Source organism: Eupeodes corollae, chromosome 1 (assembly GCF_945859685.1).
Source record: "Eupeodes corollae chromosome 1, idEupCoro1.1, whole genome shotgun sequence".
Taxonomy (NCBI): domain Eukaryota; kingdom Metazoa; phylum Arthropoda; class Insecta; order Diptera; family Syrphidae; genus Eupeodes; species Eupeodes corollae.
In genome coordinates this window covers 54,762,596-54,783,282 of record NC_079147.1, presented here as the reverse complement: position 1 = coordinate 54,783,282, position 20,687 = coordinate 54,762,596, and the positions used below count along the sequence as shown (strand labels likewise).

At 32.1% G+C, this 20,687-nt stretch overlaps 1 protein-coding gene across 1 annotated transcript in view; it reads left to right on the top strand.

Annotated features, from left to right (window-relative positions):
• The first annotated feature begins 2,449 nt into the window (after positions 1–2,449).
• LOC129939683 (uncharacterized) overlaps positions 2,450–20,687 on the top strand; it is a 34,392-nt gene continuing 16,154 nt past the window's right edge. Inside the window, exon 1 of the mRNA XM_056047791.1 lies at positions 2,450–2,562. The gene's annotated coding sequence lies outside the window, so the exon portion shown is untranslated. The remainder of the gene's footprint in view (positions 2,563–20,687) is intronic.

Sequence of the window (20,687 nt, the reverse complement as noted above, 5' to 3'; positions counted from 1 at the left end):
ATCCGGCTCTATTGATGCATGAGCAAGTTTGTACGACCTATGCGTGCATTTTATTTACTGCGACATGATGATAAAAGCTTTTAAAAAATCAAATGATAGTTTTCACTTCCCATAGGAAGTTATTGTAATCGGTCCGGATTGTCGAATTGAAAAATTGGACAAGGTAAGGAGATGTCTGCGTTGGCGTGTGTATCATCTTTTTTTTTTAATTAGTGCTTATTTCGTGAATGGTTACATTAAGCTCATGTCTGATTTGACTGAAAATCAGCTTATCCTTCCACAGAACGAATATTGTTGTGTTAACGCTGGAAAATATTGCCAGCGATCAACTTAGGGAAGATGCCGATTTTACCAAAAAATTATCTTTTCAGATAAAGCTCATTTTGATCTTGGCGGATATGTAAACAAGCAAAGTTGTCGCACGCATACATTGAAAAGCCGATACACCTAAAAGGAGTCATTGTTTGGTGCGGATTTTTGCCCTGAGGCTTAATTGGGCCATTTTTCTTTGATCGTTATCGGTCTTGTTGAACGAACCTTTGTTCACAAAAATTGAAGAGGAAGATATTAGCAATATTTGGTTTCAACAGGAAGGCGTTACGTGCCACACAGCCGAAGCTACACTCGAAACTCCATGTTTTTATAGCATTTTCAAAAAAAAGGTATTCGGCGGACCCTATAAGACATACAAATTGTCAAGAAATTCTACTTAAATTGATAAAAATTGGGTTTCGACTACAAATCCAAGATGCAAGATATTGTTGATAATTTTTGTTTAATCTTTGAGAAAAATTAAAAAAAAAACGACTTCAAACTATTTATCGAAAACAAAATATTGGTATGAATATTTTCTTAAAGTTTTAAGTAAGACAAAACAACAAACAGGTTGTGAAGTTATCAGTTTTGGTCCCATCTCAGCCTGTTTTTATTTTTGAAAATTGAAACAAAATATGTTTTCAAATTTAATATTTTGGAACAGCTTTCCGTGAAAACTATCCAATTACAAAACTTTTTAAAACAAACTTTACTAAGGTTAACTATAAACAAATCGTTAAAACTAAAACGGTTTCAGATCCTATCTTATAAACTTTTATATGCGATTCAATATAACTCAAATTTTATTTGTTTTAAGATTAGAATCGCATCGAAAATCAATTTTTAATAACTTTAAGTTGTATACTTTTGTAGGTTTCGAAAATCAATTTTTACCAACTTTAAGTTGTCTGTTTTTATTTTTTGTAGAATAGATCCACACCAGACATCCAAAATATATTTTTATTAATTCCATATTATTTTGTAGAGGTTCAATTTTCGAGTTGACAAAAATTTGTTTTGTCAGTTTTTTGATCTTTTCAAAATCGATTAATGGAAAGTTAAAAAACCAAACCATCTTATGGCGGCTAATTATTTTACCTTTTAGTGTTGGAGATAATTGTTCCAACCATTTATTTTTCAAAAAAATTAAATATTTCAATTGTTAGCCAATCACTACAACTACTAAGTATGCCTTCCACGCACTTTTGTTTACGTTTTAAAAGTGCAAAAACCTTTAACCAAACCGATGCGTCATCTTTATTGTCATCATCTTAATCACAACATAATAATCGACCGGCGTATTACCAACAAAGAAATTATGCAACACGCTTTAATACCGGACCTGATTGTGGCCAACATGATTTGTTAAATAACATTTTACCAAGGCAAAGGCTGAATGTGGCGACGTCATCGTCGTCGCTCTGCATTGTACCTCTGTCCCGCTCCCGAATATATCACAATACTATAGGCTGGGAGGTAGGTAATATGTAGTGTTAAAGTGGTTGAACAAACTTTGACTTTGCACTTCGAAGTCTCGAAAAATGGTGCGGCAATAACTACGACTCTCTTATGGACATAATTTTGGTTTACCAAACCTAACTTTGATTATGCTCCATGTAAGGTACAGACGACGCGACGCACGACGAGAAGGTCTTGAAGTATCTTGAATTTGATATCTTTCTCTCGCTCTCCTTGCATAAGATTATTTTATTATTTCTTAGGAAGCGATAATATGCCAGGGCAATCCGAGTACGAGTATCAGCCAGTGAGTGTTTCTTTCGAAGGATTGCCTAACATTGGGTTATTCCAATTGACAATGATTCAGACTTGTCCGCTTTGAGTTTGCATCGTCGTCGTGTCGTCTCTTCGTCGGGTTGAGGAGTTAAAATTTAATTCAAGAAAGAGATGCGATAATATGTGGTGTATACAAAAAATAAAAACTGGCAAAACGCAAAAGAAGTATCAAGGCTTTGGGGTTTTCTCAAGGTGTTGTAGCTATAGTTGTTGGGATGCAAAATGTTATAAACTCGTAGAGTGTGGTAGGGCTGGACTTATGGGTTGTTTTTATACCTTCTTTTTTTGTTTGTTGTTATTTTTGTAATAATTATATTATTTCTTATAAAACGTTGGACCATTTCGCTAGGGCACCCAGTAAGTTACTTGAAGTTGAAGTTGAAGAAGTGTAAACGTCTCCAGCTGTGAGATAATTTTGTTGCGTGATAAAAAGGATAAACGCAGTTGGTCGAGGTAAATTATTTAATCAATTTTAAATGTTAAGAAAATAAGTCAGAATGTAATTATCTATATTTTGAAAAGTGAGTGTTTTAAGTGAAAAGAAAGTAAAATGTTTTTCGTATAAAACAAAATTGAAAAAATCATAGAAAAAGGAATTTCAATGGAAAATAAACCATTCATCGAAATAAATTTTGTTTATTATTAGTGTTATGACTTCTGAAACTCTGAGTGAAACCAAAAGTGATTTTGACGTGATTCAACACTTTCAATTTTAGTTAAAGCAACATTTTGCTTCATAGAAACAAAAACAAACATTTAAAATGGGTCAGTTGCCCAAGCTTTATGATCAATCAGCTTTTTACATAAACTATTATTCAATATAATAACAAAAAGCAAACAAAATTAAATCGGTATTAATTATTTTGAAATCGAATCGTCTAATTTCTCAAATTATGGTGCTAGTAAAGTTTATAGTTGTTATTTTATGGCTCTTTAAGCGTTATCTAATTTTTAATACAAACACATTTTGGAATGTTGTTGAAAAATGCTTGCAAACAATACTTTCTAAGAAATGCACCTGTAGACTAGTAATTAAGCATGAAGTGCGTTATTGTTTTTAGTGTGTCATTGTTATTAAAATTGTTATTCATAATTTCATAAGATTAGGAAAGACATAACTACATACACAATTTTATTTTGAAATGATACTAAAAATACTAAGACTATTTTGATTTTAAACGTTTACATTCCTCCAAAAAGTTTGGAGTCTTTTCATAGCGAACTCTCCTGGGCACTGGACTTTCTTATAAATTTGTCCAGCTCTGACACCAATATTTTACTTTTAGGTGATTTTAATTTACCACACATTGACTGGATTTCATCTGCAGACTAACCCTGCCTCGAAGCCTCTCTTTTTTCTTCACAATTGGATCTATGTTTTCTTGATAAAATAATTGTTACTGACTTACAGCAAGCAAGCTGTATTAAAAACCCAAAAATCGAATTCTTGATTAAGTATTTTCTTCTGACGCCATTAGTGCTCTTGTTCTAGAATCTAGATCGGAAATTACTAGTATTAAAAAATATTACTCCTCTTTTACTCCTCTTCCTTTTGGAGATTTTTTTTGACTTAAGTAATCATCTTACTGAACTTTTCTGAAATTTTGATTTAAGAAGAACTATTCTCCAGTTGTTGTCTGAGGATTTAACCATTTTTGGAATTGCTGATACTTTACCATTTTCTAATATTGATGAAGCAGTTTCAAACTTTTATAAGATCCTTAATAATTGTCTAGAAACAAAATTTACCTTTAAAGAAATACAAACTTAAGCCTTACTTGGTGCACGAAAGAATTGCGTTTACTGCATAATAAAAGAAATACGGCATGGAAAGCTTATTTCAAGACTGTCTCGAATCAACTTCTCTTTTTATGTTGAATTCTTTAACGAATTGAAGTCTTTTTTTAATTTTGTGTATGCTAGTTATGTCACTGATATGGGCACATATTTGAAATAGAATTGTAAACAAATTTGAAAACTTGTAAACTTAAAGAAAAAATTGGATGGCATTTCAGTACTTCACTTACAAGGATCTTGCGCTCAATAAAACTGTTGATATCTGTCACGCTTTGGCAACCAATTTCCGTGAGTCATTTCTACATCTACATTCTTTTTCATAATCTACATTCTTTTTCTCAAACTTGCTGTAGTTCCATCCGTGTGCTACAGAGTACGGTCCTTAATCTGTTATCCGTGTTGAATGATGACTGCTCAGCTGGTCCCGGTGGTATTCTCTCGATAGTATTAAAAAAGTGTAGAAATGCACAGGCGAATTTCCCAGTGTATGGAAGATGACATTTCTAACACTAATTTTCAAGAAAGGTAACAAGGCGGATGTAACTAACTACAAGCTCTTTGCGAAGCTTACTTGCATTCCTAAATTTTTTGAACAAGTTGTTTTGCAAAAGTGAAGCATTTTTTAGTAAGAATCTCTTTAGCGAAAAGGGACATGGTTTTGTGAAAAAAGATCAACCATTACAAATCTCCTCACATTCTCAAACATATGTTCAAACACTTTAGAATACGTTTATGAAGTTGACTGGATATACACTTACTTTTCTTAAGCTTTAGACCAATTTACCCACAGAATTATTTTATTTAAACTTAAAGCTCTTGGTTTTTCACCATTTGTCTTATTATCCTATGAGGCCAAATTTAGAAATTTACATTCCGAACCTTTTGTTACTCAATCTGGTGTTCCTCAGGGTTGGGGCTTTTTTGTTCATTCTGTCTATTAATGATGTATCGTCATGTCTACGCTCAATTGAAATTCTCATTTTTGCTGAAGACAATACATTAAGATTTTAAAAATAATAAAGTCCACCCATGATCATATTGTTTGCAAGCCCGGCAAAAAATCTGTCGCATCTTCACATTTAAAGATTTAAGTGTTCATTTCTTAGGATTAGGATTTACACAGCACATTAATTTAATAAGACAAGTTGTATGCTTTGTTTTAATAAAAGCTGGGCTAAGAATTTCAATGATCCCTATGTTATGTAATACCCATAGGGTGATGGTTAGTGCGTTGGACTGTCATGCAAAGGGCCTTGAGTTCAATCGCTGCCTGTGCCATGAAAAAGTGCTTTCTCAAATTAGCCGTTCGGATTCGGCAGATAAACTGTAGGTCCCTTTCATCTCTGACAACATTACTCGCACACAGAAATGGTTGAGAGTAGTAAGTCACAAGGTCCTGGTTCTTCATGAACTGTTGCGCCACACAATTTACTTTTTTTTATCTATGTTATGTTTGACGCTTGCTATAAGCTAGCTACTTTTTGAAAATTCTGAAGTGTGAAATTTATTATTAAACGTGCCTTGATTGTTTAAAGTGTTACTGGAGTGACACAGTTTTTCTATAAAAAATCCTCTATCTAAAAAAGCCAATGTTGGAAACTTAAAATTGAAATTCTGTCAATAAAAATAATAGAACAAAGAACTACATATGAACAAAACTTGGTCCAGTAATATTTCTTAAGGTAGTGAGGGTTTTTGTTACGCAAGTGACTACCAATATGTTACACCTTAAGTCACAAAGATGTAATTTTTGCAATCAGACTATGATCTTCTCATTTTAAAGAGGGTAATGTCGCAAACATTTTTCAAATTTATTAGATATGTATGTAGATTCAATGCTTTAAACTGTAATAATTGTGACAAAAGTAATTGCCAATTGAATTTTTTTTCGTAGACTATTCTTTCCTTGAAGTCGATTTTTTTGCAAATGGTTTTCGAGATTAAAAGTACGAACAAATTAATTCTAAACGTTTTCCTTAAAGCTATGGATATAGATTAAAGGTAAATTAAATAGTTGAGAGATAATTCAAATAAACGGGTTCGACTCTCCATATTCTTATACATTATATTTCAATTGTTTATCTCCAATGGTAAAAAGAATTAAGAGATTTTTCATGGGAAGAAAAGAAAAAGAAAGTGACAATATTATGACGTTTATAATTTTTCTTCCTTTAAATATGTCAAAACAAATTTAAACTGAAAAAGGTCACAAAACCAAACAATCTGTTGACATTTATCTATATATGTATATACTTACATAGGTTGTGTTAGATGTCTCTAAATTTTCTGTGGTGCTATTACACAAGAAAAGGTAAAGAATCAACCATTTATGTACACATAAATATAAATGTTTTGCACTTGACACTTTGTATATAACACATTTTTGTGTAATTACTAAGAAATTATGTCAATATGGAAACCTCTTACTAACAATTTATATATTTTAATCAGAAAGGTTCAAAAAGTTTTACTGTATATAACTTAACCCTAATCCAAGCCAAAACTTTTAGAAATGTTATTTTCTCAATCCTCTTTCAAGATACGACTTTAACTTCTATTAACTATGTGTAGAGTGTAGGTACCTATGTAGAAAATACGGAACCTTTCAAAAAGTTTCATCCTAAAGTACATTTCGACACAGATGTTTTTGGTTTTCCTCTTTTCTTGAGGTGATGATGGTTTTTTCACTGAATTTTCTTTTAATCTTATTTTCATATTCCTGAGGTTAACATTCATTTAAGGCAGAGTCGACCTATAAGGGTTTTACATACAAACCTCTGTGTTAAATCGATTGATAAGCACCGGATGAAGAAGTTCTAAAGGAATTAAGATCTCTTTTAGTTAATTTAGGTTTTTACTACATGAGTGCACACATAACACTTAGGAATGATGATGTTTGATGGCCTAGAAGTTGATTAACTCTTCCATCTTCCTTTTTATGTAGATATTTTATAGGATTTATATTTAACTAAATAATCATTTCCTTTTAAGGGTGGTTACGTGAGTTTTCGACACTCTTTTAAGATATAAAATACTTTTGGTTAATTTTAAGTTAAAGAACTTTTCCCTGGAAAGAAAATCAAATACTACCCTCTATTAAAATGTTAATATGGAACCCGATTTTTGACCTACCCAACATTTTGTGAAGTAAGAATTATCATAAAATGGCTATTTTTTTAAATATCTTAAATAGACCGTAAAAGAAGCTCTGTTAATTCGAATATATTTATTAAGTTACTATTATACTGAAAACAAGTCAATTAAAATTGCTTTGAAATTGTAGTTGAAATTTGTGTGGGACTTTTCCTTTTTTTTCTATTTTTTTTATGTGAAAGGAATAACAGCAATGGTTCTCCAATAATAAGTTTTATTGTGATATTGAAACAAAACGAGTACTTTCAAGAGAAATCTATGTTTCATCAAACGTGGTTGAATTGTAATAGTTAAAGCACTATATCCTTTTTATGATGATTTTCAAGACCAATTCAAACTTATACCGATGAGTACGGTCCAATCACACCGTAGCGTCAGAGGCAAAATTAAACTTCTTTATTTGTTTTTCAAAGACCCCATGAGGGAAAACATGGCATTGATGTTCATTGAACTGCTTGAGTTCTTGAGCTTAATTAATTTTTAAAGCCAAAAAATAAGTCTTTATTGTGGAATATCTACAACGTAAAAAATTGACGAAGAATCGGCAAATCGGTTTTTTTTTCAACACTAAAGTCTGCAAAATGAATAAATGTGTATTTTAAAAAATTAAGTGTATTTTTTAGGAGTCTTAATTTCTTCTTAATTTTATTAATGGTGAAGTTTCTACTTGTCAAATCTCAAAAGATAAATGCTTCAATAATGACAGGTTTCCAAATGATATTGAAAAATAATTTTTTATTTAAATTTCTTAAGTACCATTTAAATTTGTCTGTACCAGCTTTTTACTAAAGAAACTATGAAATAGTTTTTAAAATACACATTTTTAAGCCTGAGATTTTCAAAAAAAAAGTTAAGTTAAAGATGGTTAAAATGTTACTAAATAAAACTCAATTCTGCATTTTATTTTCAAAAATCGAAGTTCTCACAATTTTTTAAACTAAGAATCTTTAACTGGTCACTATGCTTCCTCGATAGTAACGTTGACGCCAGCGCTGATATGACCACAAGTTTGTTTATCCTAAAAAGGTTATAAGGGTGAAAAAATTAAGTTTTCTTTGCTATAGACCTAACCCTACTGAGGAAAGCCGGTAAAAGTTTTAGCAAGCCAGAAGGAAAGGAATATAACGCTCATATTCGATCCAAAAATTACGGAAAAAAATACTACAATATCCCAAAATCAGTACAAATTGTTGGTCATTTGTAAAAAAAACTTGAGGAATTCTTCCTCTTCATCGGTTCCCACGCTCGTTGTCAATGACACTCCATTTATTAGCTCTTAAAAAAAAGTTTATCTCGTTCAAAGAAATCTCTTAGCTTAAGAAAGCTCAATACTACGAAGAAAAAGCACAGAATATAATTGGGAGAAGAAATACTAAAGAGTTTTGGAAAACCCTTCGTATTTTAAATGGATCAAAGCTTAGGATTGGTATAAACATACCCAAATCGGATTTAAATATACATTTTCAATCCCTTTTAAATGTAGAGAAGTCAGCTCTGCCTTTTTCAGTATTGCGTCAATTACATCAACGATCAAAAAATGGACCAGCCTTTCACAATTACAGAACTAAGAGCAGTATAGTTGAAATATAGAAAGCCAAAAGGCCTGAAGAAGATCAAATCTCTCACGAATTTTATAAGTATTGTTCTGACGATTTTGCAAACTGTCTTTTACATCAGCCAGTTTTCAAAAAAGGAAACTAAAATGTGTTTGAAAACTATAGAGGGATTTCACTACTTAATACAATCCGTAAGATATTTGGAAGTATTTTGGGTTGGACCCATCAGATACTAAGTGAATTTCAAGCTGGCTTTCGTCAAGGATATTCCAATGTGGATATGTCGATATCAAACGCACTCAGAGTAAAAAAGTTTATGCTTATTTTATAGACTTTAAATCCGTATTTGACAGTGTGATAGAGATTAATTGTTTTTTAAACTATCGGTATTAGGTCTACCATTTAATATGTGGAAAACACTTAAAAAAAATGTATAAAAATTGCTCAGCAAAACTTTGGGACGGGACCTCGATGTCGGAAAGTTTTTGACTTCTATGGGATTGAGTCAAGGATGTATCTTGAGCACACTACTGTTCTCTCTCTTTCTTGATGATATAGTTTGTTATGTAAACGGTGGGATTGATATACGTGGCCGTCCAATCAAAGTCTTGAGTATTCTGATGACATTGTGATGTTAGCCGACACTCCCATAAAACTTCAGATGATGATTACCGAATTGGAAGATTACTGCAAAATCTCAGATAAAGGTTATTGGTTGTGATAAGGGACTTCGGAGCGGTAATTCTAATTGGAAACTTGATGGGGTTCCTGTAGAAATAGTAGACAACTACAAATACCTTGGCTTGATAATGACGCCACAAAATAGTATGAAGGAGAAAAAAAAAAGTTCAAAAAATGCTATGGACTCTACTTGGTTCAGCTGCATGAAATATAAAAATATTGGTCTACGTGCAAAATAAAAGATATTTGAGGCTGCTCGATGAATTATGTTGTATGCAGCCCAGGTTTGGGGATACCTTCAATATGAGACTGTCGAACAACTGCTTAGATTTTTTGTCAAACCAGTACTACACCTGCCCACGTCAACGCCCACTTAGATGTTACATTTTGAAAGCAGTAGCAACCTGTGCATTGGGAAAAAAATCGTCATGTTTTGAAAAGTGGAAGGAATTGGCTGAGAAGACCGGATGTGCTCTCAATCTAGAAGCCTTTAACTTTCATGAAATGAAATCAGAGTAATAAAATATTCTTCGGGTTCTGGATGAAAATATGCACAATCTTCAATACACAGAGTATATTATCCCAGATCGAGCACGATCTCAGCAAGATAAGTTATTTCGGAAGTAACGAGAGTGTTAATAAAATGTATACCTTTTTTAAAACACGAGTAGAATTACAGCCGTTAAATTTTATACCCCACCGCCCAGATCTCCCAATCTAATGTCGTATGTGTAATCTGAATACTCGTGAAAATATAATGCATTTTGTGGGAATATGTCCATTACTTAAAGAAATACGAAAACTATACCTAGGAAAAGCTATTTTCGCAACAGAAGAAGTTATTTATCTTTTGAATGAAAATGATTGGTCGACTCTTTTCAAATTTGTAAAATCCGCTTTACGCAAACCAAATTTTAAGAGAAGTATTTTAATTATAATATTATAGGTAACTTGAGTAACTATTTTGTTAAATTACAATTATATTGTCAATCTGGCAGACAGCTTTTGCCATGTCATAAAAGATTTGTACACCTTATGTAAATTTTTATAAATTATAGTACTCGTATCTAATCTTATTCTAAATCTAAAAAAAAGTCATTGGGTTTGACAGCAGACTCCCTTATCGAGTATGTGTTCTTTCAGTTCTCATGAATCCCTCGTTCATTGGATTAGTATTTAACTTTCATATAAAGTCTGAAAACCACAAACAAAATACCGGTGTACCTCAAGGCTCTGTTCTATCGCCAACACTCTTCCTTATTTTTATTAATGATCTCCTGTCTGCAACCTCTAAACCAATACTCTGTTTCGCTGACGATAGTACTCTTAACTTTCCGTATTCGATTTCAGACTCACATCCCACTTCTTTGGATATTGAACTGCAACGACAAAATATAATAAGCTCGTTAAATTTCGACCTAAACAGCATTGTACAATGGAGAATAAAAAACCCCATTTAATTTAATGTTTCGAAAACCCAGTTCTGTCTTTTATCGATAAAGCGATACCCTTTAGTATTATTTATGGAGGGCACTTGCATGAATGAGACTGCACATCTTGATATTCTCTGTCACCAGCCTCTTGTAGAACGATCCCATATGCGATGTCAACAAAAACTCCACAAGATGTTTATGTTTTCTACAAGAAATTTGTCTTACCTTCTGATCGGGGTGTTACTGACAAGAATTCTATACGTGGAAAGCTTGAGTATAACTTCCATCTCTGAGCTGGTGCTATTGCAACTTACTTAACCCTCTTAGACAGTACTGAACGTAGATTGATTGGTAATAATATCATATGATGGTTTCATTACGTCACTTGAATATCGTCGAAAAGTTTTTTGTCTCACCATTTCTAGAATTATTTTACCCGTTTATGTTCCAGAGACATATCTAGTTGCATTTCTCACCTTTAATAGTTCCACCGTAATACTCGCGCTTCTACCAAAACTCATCAGTATAAACTTCCAACTTCGGTCGTACTATCCAGTTCAGAGATTCGTTCTTTAGCTGTACTTCTCGAATGTGGAATAGCACAGTCACTCTTTCCTATTCATTGTAATATTCAGGAATTCAGAACAAATTTGCCCCGACACCTCTTTTCAAACCCTCTCTCCCTTTCCTTATGCTCACACTAATGGTAATAATATCCCCTTGCTATATATTGTCTGTCATTTTTGAGAAAATGTATCTAACCTTTTCTAAATTAAAGTGGTTCAATTTTACGGGAAATTTATTTTTAAAACTAATTTCTCATTCTCTAATAGAAAGAATAACCTCAAAATGATAAGCCCTTAGTACAGCTGCAAATAATGGTATTAATAATACAAGTATCTTTTTTAATCCAAAACTTGACCTACATACATATGTCTTTAATATTGTCTACATATTCAGAAGAAAAAATATAAAAAAATATTGGACAAAACAAAAGTTCACAACTAAACCAAGTGTTTCAAATTTTGAGTCCGTGTGTGGAGTGGGACTTAATCTTCCTGGGTGACTTTGTGATCCAAATGAATAGATAAAAAGCCTTTGGTTCCGGTGTGTTCGCTATGAGAGTTAACATGGTGTGTCAGAAAATCTGGTCCTAAGCTTGCCAAATTGTCCCTTTTTAGATGATTCTATCTTTTCATCAACCAAAAGGTCCTTTTTTCTTTATCTTAAAAACATAATATCTTCAAATCAAGCATAAATGAATATCACCATAAAATCATACAAACATAATTCTTACCTTTAAAAATTATGGAATGAAAAATTAATTTTCGAACTGACATAAAAAAAAATATAAATAAGGCACATGTCCTTAAGGACTAAACGTAACGACTTCATTCAAAAAGCATGACCTAGGTACAAAAAAAGTTTTTTTCCTTTTAACTTACCTATCTTGCCTTAATATTAATAAAATAAAATAATAATAATTTAATTCATTTTGTCAGATTTATTTTTTGGCTCTGGGCAATCTTCTTTTTATTAAGTCTCAACAACATTTCCATACCTGAAAGGATGCAATGTGACAGTTCTCGTACAAAAGTACAAAAGAAGAACCCTTTCCAAATCAAATAATATTGAAATAATGTAACTGATATTTTCTTTTAAACTCCAACGCACAAAAATGAGATTAAAAAATAAAATGAAAGCAGGAAAAGTGGAAAATAAAATATATGCATACTCTTAGGCAGTATTTTTCTTTTATCCATCGTTTGGGTTACATAAAATTTGTGTTGTATATCCTTAGGAAATAAGGAAAGAAAAGAAAAATGTTATTTGTACTTGTTTTTTTTTTTATTTTTTCTTTATTTTGGAATTTGAATTTGGAATTTTTGGATGAGGATTATATTAAATCGCAAATAGTAAAGAGTGTCTCTTATTTTCAATGGCATACCGTACATAAGAGTAGCAATCATGGTATAGCTACATGGAAGTGAATTAGGGGCTTATTATTTTTGTGTTTTGGTAAAGTATACTCTGGTGTATATTCATGGTATATATTAGGCTTCAGGTCTTATCTAAAGGTATATACATAGGTAAAGTATATTTATTCATAAGATATTCAAGCAGTGCTGTGGTGTGGAACTTACGAGCGATACCCGCTACATTTGAGGAGGTTTAAACAAAAACGTGTCTTTATTCCCACTTGTCATTAAACGAACGTACCTTTAAGTATAATATGATAATCCGACACAAGGATTTGCTGGTTTTCTTGTTAAATATTAGGTCTAAGAAGGATTCAATGTTACAAATCTTTGTTTTTGGTATCTCTCAATCAATCATTTTATTTCAAGATTTTTTAAAAATATTTCCTAGTCCCTATCTAATTTCTAATCGTATACATTACCATTAGATTAGGTTTAACAACAATCAAGGTAATGGATCAGCTTAATGGTCAGTAAGCATCCCTCTCAGATCTCTATGGATTCATTGAGTTCCTTCTTATAGGATATGGAAACAGGATAGGTTGAGATTGGATAAATTAAAGCTGGGGGCCCTTCCTGAAGAATCATGAATAAAAAATGTCTTTCAGTTGTCGAAAAGTATTTCCCTATAGTACTATCATTTTTCTTTCAGCTATGTAAGCTTGTTTAATAGCAAACTGTCCGTCCTCCCATCCTCTATTAAAAATAGATGACCTGACAACCCGCTCACCCATTGAGTTGTATACATGCAGAATAGCATTCAATACGAATAATTGAAGCCTGCTTGTAAAAGGTATCTTGTTTTTTTCTTGGAAATATACAGCCGTAGATTTTCCAAACACATCAAGTTTTAAAGGCTGACCATCAGTTGTTTTCGGCTATGGGGAACTTTTGATAAAATGTCCTACCCTTGCTGGCGGTCGGTGATCAGTTTTTGACCAATATGTCTGCTCTTTTATTACCGCAAATGTCAAAATGTCGTGGGACCAATCCCAATGAGTAATCATATTGGCTTCACTGAGTAAACGTAGTTCCCTGGCAGAGTTATCGTTGATTGCTGCTTGGCTTTCGATAAATATTTCTATGTTTTTAATAACCAAATTGTGAGAAGAACCCCAGAGCTTCACTTCTAGTTGAAAGCCTCTCAGACTCAGATTTAGAGAAGGATTAGATACAAAGATACCCTTTTCCTTTTTATAGCAGTCCGTATTGGAAAAGAATATCGAAATTTAGGCTTTGATAGGATACTTTGTTGCCAAATTTTTGAATATTTGGATGGTAAATAGAGTGAATTTTTGAATTTGTTTAAAATTTAATTTTTGGTTAAAGTCAAGTGGGTAAAAGTTGCTATGTTAATAGGATGTTATATAAGTGGGAAGGTTGATGCAGATATATTACCGGTCAAAAGTTTGAGACCCCCTTTGAAATTCGAGAAATATAGAGTTTTAACCCCTAAACTGAATCTTTAGGAAAAAAGTTAATGCGTGAAAAAAGTGAAGAGCACGCCTAGTTGAATATGATAGAAAAAAAAAACTTGTTTTGTACTAAACATAAATTATTTATTTAAAAAACCAATAAAAGAGTTTTCAACAAAAACCCTCCAACCTTCTTACAAGGTTTTGCATTTTTTCTTGTGGAATATTATCCCAGCAATTTTGTAGAGTTTGCCAAAGAGCAAACTCCGATGCTATGTGATGATTGCGGACATTTCTATCAAGCTCTTCCAAAAAGAGCTCAATGGTATTAATATCTAGAGACTGCGGTGGCCATACCATCACTTTTAGAATTCCCTCATCTTCTCTTTGTTTCAGGTATCCCATGAAAAGTTTTGAAGTGTGTTTCGGGTCATTGTCTTCCTGGAATACAAAACCTTCACCGATTAATCGGAGTCCAGATACCAAAACATGGTCTTACAAAATCGTTTTATGGACTTCCTTATCCTTTCTTCCAATCACTCGTGTAAGATCTCATACTCCATCAAAGTAAAAACATACCCACACCAGTACTCAACTGCCTCCATGATTTACAGTTGGTACCAAACAGTCTGGTAGTATCTTTTGTTCAGCACTGCGCCTGACGCTCACTCTGCGATTTGAGCCAAATATCTCAAACTTGGACTCATTGATCCATATAAGACTCTGTTGAAGTCTTCATCTGTCCAATCCTTATGTTTTTTGGACCATTCCAACCGTTTGATCTTGTTTTGGGGTCGTAGAAGTGGTAAAAAAAGTATATATTAAGTGATCTTAAGTCTAAAATGGAAAACAATATTTTATTCTTTATTCTTCCGAAATAAAAAAAAATATTCAACGGATAGTGAAAGAGGTTAACGGGTGGTCAGATTGGCTATTTAAGGCTATTTAATTTGCAATTGGACAAAAAGAAATGTATGGACCAAGGTCAAGCAGTTACAATGTGTTTTTAGTGCAATTGTCTGACTAAAAATACCATTTTTTTTCTATTACAAAAACACAACTCATCAAATGTCTAAAAGTTTCCAAAAACAAACAAGTGAACATACAAAATTATGATTTTTTGTCGAAAATGTTTGTTTTCAGACTGAAACGATACAATCAAATTTTAAGATAGGCTTTTTAAATAATCATGGAAACTTATACAAAAAACTTGTTTTTTTCTACGAACAAGCGTTTAGAAGTTACATAGTTTTAAAGCATTGTACCTAAAATGTCACAAATATTTATATTTCGCATTTTTTAATGTTCATATGTGCATTATTAATTTTTTGCATATATTTTTAACTTTCCATTGGAAGTTATTGTAATTTAAAAAAAAAATTCAATTAAGGTTTTTTTTATAAATTAAAAAAAATGAAAAAAAATGTGTCACCTAGAAAATTTGGAGAATACAAAATTATTTTATCTCCAAAACAATTTTTTACATCAAAAAATAACGTTTTTACCATCTGGTTAAAGTTTGAGAAAAAACGAATTGACAGTTTTTTTTATAACAAATAAAAACCGAAAAAACATTACTCAAAGTTGATAATAATTGAATTTCGACTCAAATATCTTTTCAAAATTTGAGATAAAGGCTTTAAACTAATTTTATCTTATCAAAAATATTGTTAACAAAATTTTGAAATTTGTTTAGAAAAATCGAATTGACAGTTTTCTTACAAAAAATAAAAACCTAAACAAAATAATCAATAAAAGTTGGTAAAAAGTCATTTTCTACTTAAATATCTTTACAAAACTTTGCGATATTGGCTTTAAACTTCATTTATCTTTTAAAAAATAGTGTTGTCAACACTCAGTAAAATTTTGAGGAAAATCTATTTTAATACAAACAATTAAAACCTAACAAGAAAACAATACTTAAGATTGGTAAAAATTTACTTACGACTCAAAAAGCTTTTACAAATAAAAAACATGGTCTTCAAACTTTTTTATTTCACAGAAAATATCTACTTTCAGTAGTTTTTTTTTTATAAAAATTCAACAGTGCCTTTTTTCATAAATAATAAAATGGACAAAAAATAGTACGCAAATTTGGTAAAAATTGATGTTCGGTTCTTGAAATTTCTCAAATTAATTTCATTCATCTAATTTGTAAACATTTAAGAAATGCTAACAAAATTGGTAAACAAAATTTTTCGACTAAAAATCTATTCTACAAAACTACATTTTTAAACTTAACTATTTCCTTATATGAAAAATATTGTTGGTAATTTTAACACTTTTAAGAATAATTCAACTGACAACTTTTTAACCCAACACGAAAACGTACAAACTTTTAAGCAAGACAAATAGACAAACGGGATGGTGATTATCAGTGTGTTTTGCATCCCAGCCTCCTTCTTAAAATGGTTTTGTAGTTTTTCAAAAAAAAAAAATCTGTATGAAAATGTTCACGTGAACTAAATGGCTGTTTAGTGTTTATAAAAAACAGAAATTAACATTTCTGATAACAATTACTATAAATGGAACAAGCAATCACCGTTATATTATGTGAATTTAAGAAAAATTTAAAATTTTTACGAAAAATTAAATCCACACTAACTTAAGTTATTATTTAATTATTAATTTACATACATAGTTATAACTCCACACTGAAATAAATTCCGAAATGCACGCGCATTAAAACTGAATGCATTTAAAAAAAATGTACCTACTTAAATTTGTTAAAGTGTCCCACATTATAAAAATGCTTTACTTTAATTTAAAGAAATATTGAACAGCAAATAAATAAAAAATGATGACAAACATGTTTTTTCATTGTCTCCTTCCAACTTTCGGTAAATTTGTATGAATTCTTTTCTATTTAATTTTCTTCTATTTTCAAATTCTCTATCATTCATACATTCCACATAGATTCTAAATATTATGAGCTAGAAACATTTAAACCAGGAAAAAGTTCCCAATGATAAAATTAATACAAAATGTGTATTAGTTTTCTCCAAATCTTCTTTGACCATCAGGGTCATATTATCAGTAGTTCAAGCTGAATATACCAGGATCACTGTACAAACAAACCTTGACTTATAAAAATATTGTCTTAAAAACAAACAAATCCTTAACAAGAAATACAATATCAAGAAACTAAGGAAAGTTTAAACAAAAGCTTTTGTCGGCACTACAGCGGCCCTTCGATCCTGCCCAACAGATGCCTTCCAGAACCTATGAGCAGGGCAACTCTGACGACCTGATTCCATCGGATATTTTAGCGACGGTCACCGACTACTGCACCCATGCCTTAAACCATAGTCAAGTTTGAAGTCATCTTTTTTTGCCAGAAAGGACTGGGACGATGGCATGGTTACGATAGACTTCGATACCACTATATTTACTGACGACTCAAAGATGGAGTGTTGAGTTGAGAATTTTTTTTCGTCGTCTTCGTATCTTCTCCGAGGCCTTAAAAGTCATTTCAGCTATTGGATTGTACCAATGTACTTCAAGCGAAATAATTAGCAATAAGAGAAGCATGCAAAATACTCAGATCAAACTCAAACCAAAATATAAACAGGGCTATCTGCAACGCTGTCTGTCGTTGCTATTATGATCCAACAATGTTGGGATAAACTATCCATCCTCAATATAAACCTCCTTGCCACTCTTATATGTCTTGAAGGTTATAATTTTATTGATGGAAATGAACGGGCTGATGAGTTGGCCCGGCAAGGATCGGCCTATCAAAAGTCACCATCAATTGACGAAAGGATACAAATTGTTCTTGGAGCTATGAAGGGCTACATTTTCTTAATCCAACTGAGCTGCGGGTGGAACAGTCTAACGTACTTTTCCATATTTAGGAAGATATGAACTACCTATTAAACAAAAAAAACGTTCTATTGAACCATTATGCAGACCCAGGCATGATACAGCCAGGGTCACTGCAAAGCTGAGGTCACCAACATGAAAGGAAGACTGTGATTGAATTTCTATGTAAATGTTCCGCCATAGTCAGTTTAAGAGTGTTAAGATTCGAAAGGTATTCCTTAAAGATCTTGATGATATCAAAGACCTGATTTTCTTTCATAATAAAAATCTGTCACAATATTATCTTTTCATATTTTTATCTCTCATTACAAAGGACCAGCAAGTTTATGGTACGAAAAGGGCGCTTACCAGCGCTAATCGAGTCGCTCAGCACGGGCTACTTGTGACTGCCATCCCTAGCTACCTACTTGCCTACGTACCTACCTATGTACCTATGTACTGTCTAAGATAAATATCATGTCTTTCATCCATGAAACTGCCAAAATGAATCATTTTGTTTGCAAAACTGTAATCTTTTTCACACTTTCTCCTATAATCATCCTCCATGCTTATGTTAATTTTTTCCATCAATAATCAAATACCTTGACTTTGTACGAGTAATCGGTAAACTTTTTCGTAGCCTTGAGCTAAAAAATTAAGTACGTGCTGCCATGTCGAGAATTTTAAACAATTTTCGTGTCACATTTCTTAAATTATTCATTATTTTGTATTTATAACAAAACTTTTTGTTGTTTAGGTACCAGAATTTCAAAAAAGTCATATTACCTACCTAAAGTTGTGACTAAAAGAAAAATCAATGGTACTAAATCTTTAGTTAAATCTAATGCATTCACCTAATTAGTACGTAAATATATCATCAAATAATTCAACATATGAACCAACATTCCAAAATAAACAAACCTATTAATATCTTTTATATCAAAATTGGTCAATGACAACAATAAAAATGGGATTGTTAATATGTTAAGTCAAAAGATTTCACTTTTTTCCTCATTCAATGGACCATTTACCTACCAACCAAACCATCAGACTCACAAAAGTAAACATCGCCTTTTAGTCAGTGAGGTCTTGAGTCTTTTTTTTTCCTTTATTTTAACGCATTCACACGATATTTCTGAATGGCTTTGGGCCGGGGCCTAAAGCGATAGCTTTTAAAATTGAGTGCGAAGCGATTTGCGTTTGAAAGAAGCAAAGAAGAAGAAATACATTTTTATACACCCACCTTCGAGTCAATACCGCACGTTTTATTGAGGTGAATGACTAGAAAATGTAGGTAGATAGGTAGAAAGTTTTTTTTCTGTTTTCTTTAAGAAAAACAAATCAATCGATGAAAGAACATGAAGGAAAGTGAGAGTTGTACGTGACTTTGAGCAGCACAAATCTGCAGAATAAAGATACTTGTAGAGGCTGGAGCTAAGCTGTCCATCTTAATGTCTTATAAGCTTATATGATTCGCAGCCATTTCGGCTTTTTTCCAAACGGAAGACAGAAAAATATCCGTGATCTTGAATTACCCATGAACTTATACGATGTACTGTTTAGATACAACATGTCTAAACTTTTAATGCAACGCTACACAGAAAGACCAATCTCATGATGCTCTTCGGTCTAGCCTATGCGGTGTGTAACTTAGCTACCTACATTACATTTATAGGAATGCTATCCTCGAAGTGTGTTATGCTATGCTACAACAGTGGTAATGCAGCACAAACATTTATTATTTTTTATTACGGTTGTTGTTTCGGTATCGCAACTTGGACATGCATATAGCAGCTTCTAAACAAGCCATAAAAGTGTGGTTGGTTTGCTTTGGTATCGGCGGCCAACCGGCCGATGGCCACTTTGGTATATATGTAGGTATTTCTAATAATGAAAGCAGTCTTTCAAGTCGGTTTTATCCAAGCGAAATTCGAGAGTTAGTAAATGGGAGCATGTGCTGCATGATGCATGATGCATTCATATGAATTAAATTACCTCTAACTTTATACCCCATTGAAGATAAATTGTTTTGTTCTTTTGTTTGGCTAATTTTCTTTGGAGAAAACTAAATTTGGAATTAAAGTTTGATGTAAGACTGTGATTTCTGATGATTTAACATAAATCATGGAAGTATGCCTCAACGAATATGGAATAGAACTAAAAGCTTTAATGGGAAGTATAACACTTCCCCAGAACCTTTCATTCAAAACAATGTTATGAACACGTTGAAATGCATTTCATTTGGATAGACACAAATGCTCAGTTCTTGGTTTTGTAAATTTAAGATTTTCAAATTTAAAATTTAAACAAAGACTTTCCAAAAAAAACAAGCTTTAAGCTAATTCATAGCAAGAATTAATAACGTATAAAAGATTCTCTCCATTAAAGTTCGACTTTGTCATATTTTTGTTCGAAGTGAATAAATAAAGAATTTTGAAAACTTCATTTTGAATAGGTTCCTATTTGCGCTGGTGGCACACCCTTATTTTTCGCTACGCAGTGTAACTAGTACACATGGTGTGTTTGGGTCAGTAAGTTAAGGATGTGAAGAGTTTAAACCATTTTAATAGATCTAGAACAACTTAGAACATTGTTGATGAAATCCACAGTGTTGACAGAAACCCAGTTTTATCGATTCCTTGTTGATCATTTTAATTAATTTGTATTTGTCATAAGACGTCTTCAGACTTCTAAAACTCAACTAAAATGAGAAATAAAGCTCATCGTATCTTCTTTCTAATACTTCATCCAGGTGATCTC